Source organism: Sorex araneus, chromosome 1, assembly GCF_027595985.1.
Source record: "Sorex araneus isolate mSorAra2 chromosome 1, mSorAra2.pri, whole genome shotgun sequence".
Lineage (NCBI taxonomy): Eukaryota > Metazoa > Chordata > Mammalia > Eulipotyphla > Soricidae > Sorex > Sorex araneus.
In genome coordinates this window covers 413,240,735-413,249,907 of record NC_073302.1, presented here as the reverse complement: position 1 = coordinate 413,249,907, position 9,173 = coordinate 413,240,735, and the positions used below count along the sequence as shown (strand labels likewise).

Below are 9,173 nucleotides of genomic sequence, written 5' to 3'. Positions count from 1 at the left end.
TGGGGGTTGGTTGTGGGGGTTTGGACCACATCCAGTCAAACTCAGGGTTTAACTTCTGGCTCTGCTTGGAGAACATTCATTGGCTGTGCTTGAGAGACCACACATGGTGCTAGGGATGAAATGAATTGTTTGCCTACAGTCAAGTACTTTAACCCCTGTAAATATCTTTCTTCCTGTTCAGTGTTGAACATTCTGTTGGTGGACCTGACAATCTATGTCTACATGGAGAAACTGATATGGAATGGACATAGTCACAATTTGGGCTACAGAAATGAGAGAGGCAATGTTGATTTCTGATGGTGGTGATAAGAAGCTGGAAAGAACCTCCAACAGAAACTCTCATAGCCAGCTGTGGAATCCTTTGAGCTACATAGGAGACTCTACATTTGCAAGAACAAGGGCCCCAAGAACCAGAATTCCAGGGATGGGTATAGCAGGGTTTATGTCCAGCATTTGTTTTTTTGGGCAAGTATACTTGCATAACATCTAGTTTGCCATCTTGGTGGGTTCTGGTGAATAGGGACAGATTTCCAATGAGAACTTTCATTAAGGCAGAACTTCCTCATTAACTGGGAGGGCTTCTCCTATTTCTCTATTTGGCACTAGAGGAGTTCTTTTACTTGAAATATTTACATGAAGGGTTTTGAGAAAAAAAAAGAACTATCTCTCAGAAAAATCTCTCTTCTATGAGGAGATTAGAGAGATAGTGCAAAGTGAATATGCCTTCCTGAGCATTATCTGGGAGTCTCAATACACACCCCCAAAGGAGGGAAAGCCTTTCCTTCCATGTAGCGAACAATACTACTTTACTTGAAAGGAGAGAATAAAGAAACGCTTCTGCAGCCCAGTGAAGTAAAATTTTAGTCTCCGTTGCAAAACTCCCATGTGCTCTGAGCGCACATGCCTTAATTTCTTAAGAACCGCGGTGTTACAGGGGCAGTTTTTGAATACCTACTAGGCATGAAGATCAACATCTAGGGTGTCATATCTAACAGAAATTCACCAAATGTATATTTTCCAAAATTTCACTTTCTACTTACTCTGTTCTTAGCACCAAAGCTTAAAATCATTCCTAATTCATATATCCCATTCATTGATAATCTTCCAAGTTTTGGGCTATAGTGGGGGAGCTTCTCCAATTTCACTGCCTTAGAAGGACAAAGCACGGATTGGCAAAAGAGTTCTTCTTATCAGTAAGCCTTCCTTTCCTGTTGTCATCATAGAAATCACTAGTAGATGATGGTGATTTCTTATAGTGTGAAGTGGTAAGGCCTCAAGATTCATCATCAGATAGTTCTTGAGTTTCTACTATGTATCAGGTAGCTACTATGAATCAGAATTGACCAATTATATGGAACCAGTTTTCCATTCCATTCACTTCTCCTAGTGTATGAAAAATTACATCCCAACTGCCAAACTTTATTTCAAATAAGCTGGAATGGAGACTCTTGTACTAAAGGGTTAGTCAAAAAAAAGGGAAGTATTCAATACGATCAACATTTTCTGAAAAGTTAAAAAAGTGAGTTGTTGGCCTGAGCACCGCCAGGGGTGATTCCTGAGTGCAGAGCCAGGAGTAACCCCTGTGCATTGCCAGGTGTGACCCAAAAAGCAGAAGCAAAAAACTAAAAAAAATAAGTGAGTTGTTTGTTTGGCCCTATGTGAAAATAAAATATATTGATTTAAATTCTGTATGCAGAATGGTCATGGAAGACCCTGGCAAGCTCCCCGTGGCATATCTGAGATGCCAAATACAGTAACAAGAACAGGTCTCATTCCCCTGACCCTGAAAAGAGCCTCCAATCCTTGGGAAAAAACGAGTAAGGAAAGGCTGCTAAAATCTCAGGTCTGGGATGAATGAAAATGTTAATTGCACCCACTCAAGTAAGTGGATGAACAAGGGGATGACAGTGATACAGAGATACAGTGGTTCAGAATAGTTACAATGATAACTTAATATTAAGTTGCCTAGTAGCCATCTATTAGATATTCAGCATCATTGTTTACAATAGACCCAAGTTATAAAGGATAAATTCTTGGGCCCAGGAAGTAGCTCAGTGATAGAACACATTTTTTAAATTTATGAAGCTCTGAGTTCCATCCCTGGCACAAGAGCAATTATTTTTTTATTTTAATAAAAATCAAAAAGGTTCATTTTTTTCCAAATCATAATTTCTGAGTTCTTTCCGATCATGGGAAAATGTACATACAAGGAAAATATCTTCCCCTTGATTTTGATTATTTTGGGGAAATAAGTCCATATATTTATGGGCATACGCACATACACAAGAGTATATGCATATATGTATATCTTCTTTTCTGCCAAAGTTTATGAAGCCTCTCTTTAGATGCCTGATCTCCATATAACTATCTCGAATTTTATGTATCATATGTGTTCAAGTGATCCAAGACTATTTCTAAATGCGAGAGATTATAATTATAGTATCAGAATGTCATCCTTTGAAAATTCTAATTGTAGTGACTACCTGCCTGACTGCTCTTGAGCAAAATGACAGCTACCAATGGATAGAGTTTTCCTGTAATATAATAACTTTAAATTTATCAGGAAAGAAAATTAAGAAACTATTTTCATTTGAGGTAGAAACTATTACAGGATTATTTATAATGGTGGTAAAATGAAAATAATAGTCAAATAATAAACATGAAAAATCATTCATGAGAATGAGAATTAAATCAATATTTAATAGTAGCAATTACATATATGTATATATATACATATATATAAAGAATCAGATGTCTCTGAAAGTAGAGACAATAAAAATGCTGCATGAGGTTCACAAAAATTATCATGGCCATTAGGAAATAAATTTAATCTGTAAGATGTTTGTATAACTTTTCAGTTATTTTACAATTTATTATTAGCATTGAGATAATTTCTATTACCAAAGACCAAAGTAAATATGTGGCATTAATAATAACAAGCCTCTCATATTACTACTATGTTTTTTAATATCTAGTGTATTTCCAGACAAAATGCTTCTATTGAAGTTATATTGATTCAGTTGGTTTCTTGAGGGTTAGCTGTCAAGATGATGGACTGTAAACAGAACACTTAAATATTGGTATATTGCACACTTGCAAAGACGCCTAGCTTGGTACTCTTTTTTAGGTGTAAATTTGTGACCTGTGGAAGATATGGTTATCAAAATTCTTTATAAGTAGAAATGTCACTTAAATTTTTTTATGATATTTTAAGATTTCCACTTAAATTCTTTCAGTACAGATTGGTAACTTCAAAGCTGCATTTTCTCTTGGTGTTGTCATTTACACGTGTTTAGAAGTAGGGTCAACAGGGAAGCCATTCTCAGGCATTATCCATTCCATGCCCTGTGACTCAAGGTTGGCTCAGGGTTCTTCCTGACATCAGCATTTCTGAGCAGTATATTGGGGATATATAAATATTTCTACACAGTCTCCCAGGGTGATGAGAAACTGCTTTCCAACACAAGGAGGATCTGCATATGATTAAGAAGAGAAATCAGGGCTGGAGCAATAGCACAGCGGGTAGGGCGTCTGCCTTGCACACAGTCGTTCTGGGTTCAATTCCCAGCATCCCATATGGTCCCCTGAGCACTTCCAGGAGTAATTCCTGAGTGCATGAGCCAGGAGTAAACGCTGTGCAATGCCAGGTGTGACCCAAAAAGAAAAAAAAAAAAGAGAATCAGATCAAGTTCAAATCTCTTTGAAAGAGTTTGAACCTCTTTACTTTTAAAATGACATTAAAAGTTGAAAAAACACACCATGCTTGTTGATACAAGGGACATTCTTCTTAGTACTACTTTTGACTTTTTCTTTTTTTATTCATTCTCCCATCTATCACTGCTCACTATCAAACCTTCTGACATCAGTGATAACTAGGAATGAGGAGCAATCTTCTCTCTCTCTCTCTCTCTCTCTCTCTCTCTCTCTCTCTCTCTCTGGTATTTTCTACAGGATTTTCTTTAGGAAACTACAGGCCCAAGAGTTTAAAATTGGTAAAAGAGCCCTTGAGGAGCAGATTGGCTGATACTAACTTCAAAAAGTCTCAGGTAAATATTTAAGGCAGAGTGTAGTGTGAAATCAACAATATATATTGAAGCCAGAAAGCTATGGTTTGTTGTATTTCTGAATAATACATGCATAGTCGTGTTCTTGTGTGTATGTGTGTGTGTCTGTGTGTGTGTGTGTGTGTGTGTACTGGCCTCAAAAAAAAAAAACACTGGTGTTAATAATATATGGTACAATTCCCCAGAAAATTAGCCTCTTTACTTCTCTAACAACTATTAGTGATCTATCCACTTATTCAGGTGTCACATTATTTTTTCCCCCAATATTACATGAACAGAATAAATGGAATAATATGTCAAATGCTGGGTAAAGCCACATTTTCTTCTCTCAATATACATAGTCTTACACAGTAATCTTATACTGTGGTGTTTAAAAAGTTTTCATGCACTTTTAAGATTAGCTAATAGCAAAAAGATGTAGCTTATTTTTGTTTCGTTTGTCAGCAATTTAAGTGTTAGCATATGCCCGAATCTCATTTTGTGAAAGATTTGAAGCAGTAAGGATAGGATACTTAGCTTTCATGATCCCTATCCAGAGAAATGGTTAGAAAGGGACTTGCTTCTCTACTTCTGTTCTTTTTTACTTAGATTTTTAAGTTGTTATACTTTATTTTTAATTTATAAAAATTCAAAATAACTTAGTTTTAATGATCAAACTTTTAAAGTATAATTGAATCCTCCATAAATCCAGCACAGTATATTCAGGCAACAGTGCCTTCAATTATTGGATGACAGGAGTTTGGATATAGATTTTACTACAAAGCATTTGCCATGTGGGTTTTTTTCCTTTTTCTTAAATCACTAGTTTTAATCTCTAAATTGTTCTCCATCCATTAAAATAGAGACAGTGCCAGACTGGATTCATATCTCCCTTTTATTTTTTTAATTTCTTTTGAGAGTGGAACAAATCAAGGTTTATTTAAATACATGTATGGGAAAGTTTGTGAAATTAAAGTTTTAAATTTGAAGTTTAATTTTATTTGAAACACTCACTTTTGGGGATAATAGTTTTCTGGAATGGTGAAGTCCTGTTAGTAAAAAAGCTTTATCAGGGTAGATGGTTTTTATACTCAAATATTCTCTGTTACAATTCAGTTGCATGATCTATATTTGTCTCTAGTCACTGACGTTCTCCATTTCATTATACAAAATGAAGAACTGGTTAAATATTTAACTCCTTTTCTACTTTATTTCACAATCAATGATTAGGGATAGAGTCCTAGTTTATGAAACACAGTATCCAAACTTAAAGAAAAACCATTATTGGTGGTCTATTATTGTTGTTCTTATCATGTTAGACACCAAATTTTGGTGACTATCAACAGACATAAATAAAATAAAAACATATGATAAATTTTGAAGAAAAAAAATGAGGGATTGGATTTACCTGGCTGCTCAAGATGGTTTTGATAGAAAGCATCTAGGATTAAAAAAACAAATAAACAAACAAACAAAAACGAAGAAAGATGATACAAATGCAATATTTGATATAATAAAATCTCAGCTATATGTTTGTAGAAATTCAAGTAGCTTTAGATACAAGAATTTAAGAAAATCTAAGAAGTTTTTAATACCTTAATAACACATGTTGGGTGTGAATAAAGTCTTACTAGTTTATTTTGAAAAAAAATCAATAGTGAAAGTATATTCTAAGGGTCAAGGAAGTAAATGTCATTTTCATGTATTTTGAAACAGAATAGCCATGCAAAAAGCAAGCAACTTAACCTAAACACTGAATACCAATTTATTTATGTTTTTTTTTTTTTTTTTTTTTTTTTTGCTTTTTTGGGTCACACCCAGCGATGCACAGGGGTCACTCCTGGCTCATGCACTCAGGAATTACTCCTGGCGGTGCTCGGGGGACCATATGGGATGCTGGGATTCGAACCCGGGTCGGCCGCGTGCAAGGCAAATGCCCTACCCGCTGTGCTATCACTCCAGCCCCCTAATTTATTTATGTTTGTAAAACTCTTTAGTCAATAATTCAGTGGGATATAAAAGATTAGATCATATATAAAAGATATCTATATCTACTCAAAATATTCAGATTATTTTTTAAAATTCTGATTATTTGCAAGATTTAGGCCATGTTTTTTTTTTCCCCTAGGGTCCATTTTTTTGCCACCTATACGGTGGACTCTTCCTATGAATCTAAAAATGTCATCTCATAGAAAGATACTAATACTACCTTTGTAAGTTTCTTAAATCATGGTGCAATGCAGAGGGGAAAAATCATTAGTTTTAAGGTTCACATGATGTCAAATTCTATTTAGAATAAGAATCTGAAAACATGAGTTGATTATGTGAGAAGGCAAATTTTGAACTTGGCAGTAGTTTTTACTAAAACAATAAGCCCCAGATTTTACTAACTTTGGGATAGACTTATTTAACAATCTCTAACCTAAGAACATGATTTTAATAAATTGTGGGACATGCATACACAAATTTATTTCTTGTTTCTGGCAAGGAAGAATGGTCTCTTGGAAAGAATAAAATCCTAGGGGTTATAAATGGGTGAAAAAGAATTAGATTTTTTATTTATACTTCAAAATGTAATCAAGTGAATGAAATGGTTTCATATACATTTTTTTTACATCAATCAGCAGTGACACACTCTTCATACATTAATTTTATAGGAAAATGTACATCTTTTTCCTTTTTTGGCTAAGTAAAATTTGCCAAGTGTTCATGGACAAAAAAAAAAAGTAAAAGTAAAAAAAAATAACCCCCAAAACAAAAACAAAAGAACACAAAACCCTTTCATTGCACCCCAATCTAATGAAATAACAAGGGTAGGCCAGTTACTTTCAATAGCTTTTTGGCATTAAAAAAGCGATTATTAAATGTTTAGTAATATTGGCATGTATAAGATAATGTCTCATAAATTCTCCAACAATGTTAATGCCCAATTTGAAACTCTGCAAAATAGTCTAATGGGTTTGGTGACTGAATCTGTCCAGGGACATTGAAGTCCGGTATGGTTTATTTTCAGTGTACTTCTGTAGCTCTATTCTTAGCTGACTAGTCTTCGATTCCCTAATCACATAGAAATGCATGCTTATGACGTTAAGCAGCTGTAGACACAGGGTGCTGATGACATTCTCTTCATATCTGAGTTATCTAAAGAAAACCCAGTTAGTGGTAATTCTACCAAATACTTGTAACATTCACATGAAATTTTAATTGATTTTCAAACAGTACAACTGTGCCATGGATCTGACCACATAGAATATGTGCTTTAAGCCCACTAAGTTTAAGCAATTGTGTCTTTGACGACTAAAACTATGCAAAATAAGATCTGATAACTCCCTGGTGTTAGAGGTAGACAGTTTTCTTTCAAATCCTAGGTTTGGTCCTTTATTTTATTCAGCAGTGAAAGCCATGAATACAGAACGAATAACAGCTGTTACAATTCTCAACCATGACTTCTAACGTCAGAGAATTCAAAGTATGAACATAGTACACAGTAATGAAAAGTATCAAAATTAGTTTACCTCAAAAAAGATAAATAAAACAGATATATTTCACCAATACATAAACAGATGTTTGTGCTACAGTTAAAATTTGCTGTATACAAAAGATCATAGTCCCCATAATCAGTTTATGATAGAAGCAAGAATACATGAGCCATTTAAATTGTCAGACATTATGCTTTATAAGGTATGCACAGAAGTTCAAGCAATAAATACATACATTAGTTCAAAGCCTTACAATAGCTACGCAAAGCAGATGCAGAAAAGCAGATTTGCTATTACTAGCAAGCAATGATATAAGAGTAAAAATCATGAAATGCATTAAAGCAACATTTTTCTTAGAAAAAGTCTGGTCATTTATGGGTCCACCAACATTTTTTACATAATATGCACAATTATCAAAATACAGACCAAGCATCTCAGAAAACTCCAAAAAACCTAAAATCTATTTTCAAAGCAATTGCAGTTTTGGAGGTTTTTCTGGTATAATGTGCAAGCAGCTATTTTTTTAAAATTGTATTCATATAAAACCCATGCAAAACTCTACAGGTATATGCATTCTGTGGCTGAGACTTCCTTTCAAAAGTTTTGTAACTGAGGTATGCATACTTTAGCATTGTAGTCTTAGGCCACCCTCCTGATGGTACAGCTCTCACAGTTACTTTCAGTCCATCAAAGCCTTTTGAACATGCACCTGAAAGACCCATTTCCCTTCAGATAACCCACACAGCAGGATCCTAGATGACTGAAAACCATCCTTCGCAATACCCATCTTTCTTTCAATACCATACCATAAACTTCCCGTTCTTTGATCATGACCCAAAGACAAACATAATGAAAAGTAGCAGTTACTGTGACGTTCTCACGTTTCATGCAATCTGCCATAATTGTTCTAATTTTTTTCTTTTTTTTTTCTTTTTTTTCTTTTTTTTTTTTTTGCAGAGGTAGAAGCTTTCAGAAAGCCTTTTGGGTAAGTGGGAAAACCCTTTTGAAAGCCGTTATGTCCTTTTATTTGGTGTGATAGATGACTGGGTATCTCTCTAACTCTATTTGCTGACTTCAGCAAAGAATAAATGATGAGCTTACTTTGCAAGAACCAGCTCCGTCACATGGAACTGGTTCATATGTTAAGCTCTAGCAGCCACCTTCTGTCAAGACTGTTTGTAAAGCAATAACCATAATCAGGTTATGAGGTCCCTTGGTTGGGGGAAAAAGTATTATCAAGACTTGGCACAGCACATGAAAAGCAACACGTAAAGTTTCTAGGTTTTAAGCAAACATCTGACTATGCTATTTTCAACTACATCATTAACGTCAGCATTATCATAGTTTTGGGGTTTGGAGTTGTCAAGAAAACCAGCGTTCCAACAATTTGGCCTGTGCAAGTCTTTGAAAGGGAGTGTATTGTTAGTGTTAATATCCCGTATAAGCAGAGGCAGAATTTATATGTAACTTTGGTTTGACTGAAAATAAATACCATGGACTACAATTGCTATATTCTTTGCTTTCAGTGTAAAAACTCAGCTAGATCACTTTAAAATCAATATGAAATTAATTTTTGGCTTTACTAGACCTTTTATGTTTGGTTCCTACTTTTTGTTTTTTTTTTTTCATTATAACTTAAGACTATAAAAAA

General features: G+C 34.6%; 1 protein-coding gene across 12 annotated transcripts in view; it reads right to left on the bottom strand.

The window, feature by feature from the left end:
* Positions 1-6,575: 6,575 nt before the first annotated feature.
* FOXP2 (forkhead box P2) overlaps positions 6,576-9,173 on the bottom strand; it is a 562,025-nt gene continuing 559,427 nt past the window's right edge. For all 12 annotated transcript variants that reach the window (XM_055139128.1, XM_055139142.1, XM_055139146.1 and 9 more), the window contains one exon: positions 6,576-9,173. This exon is cut by the window's right edge and continues 1,452 nt beyond it. The gene's annotated coding sequence lies outside the window, so the exon portion shown is untranslated.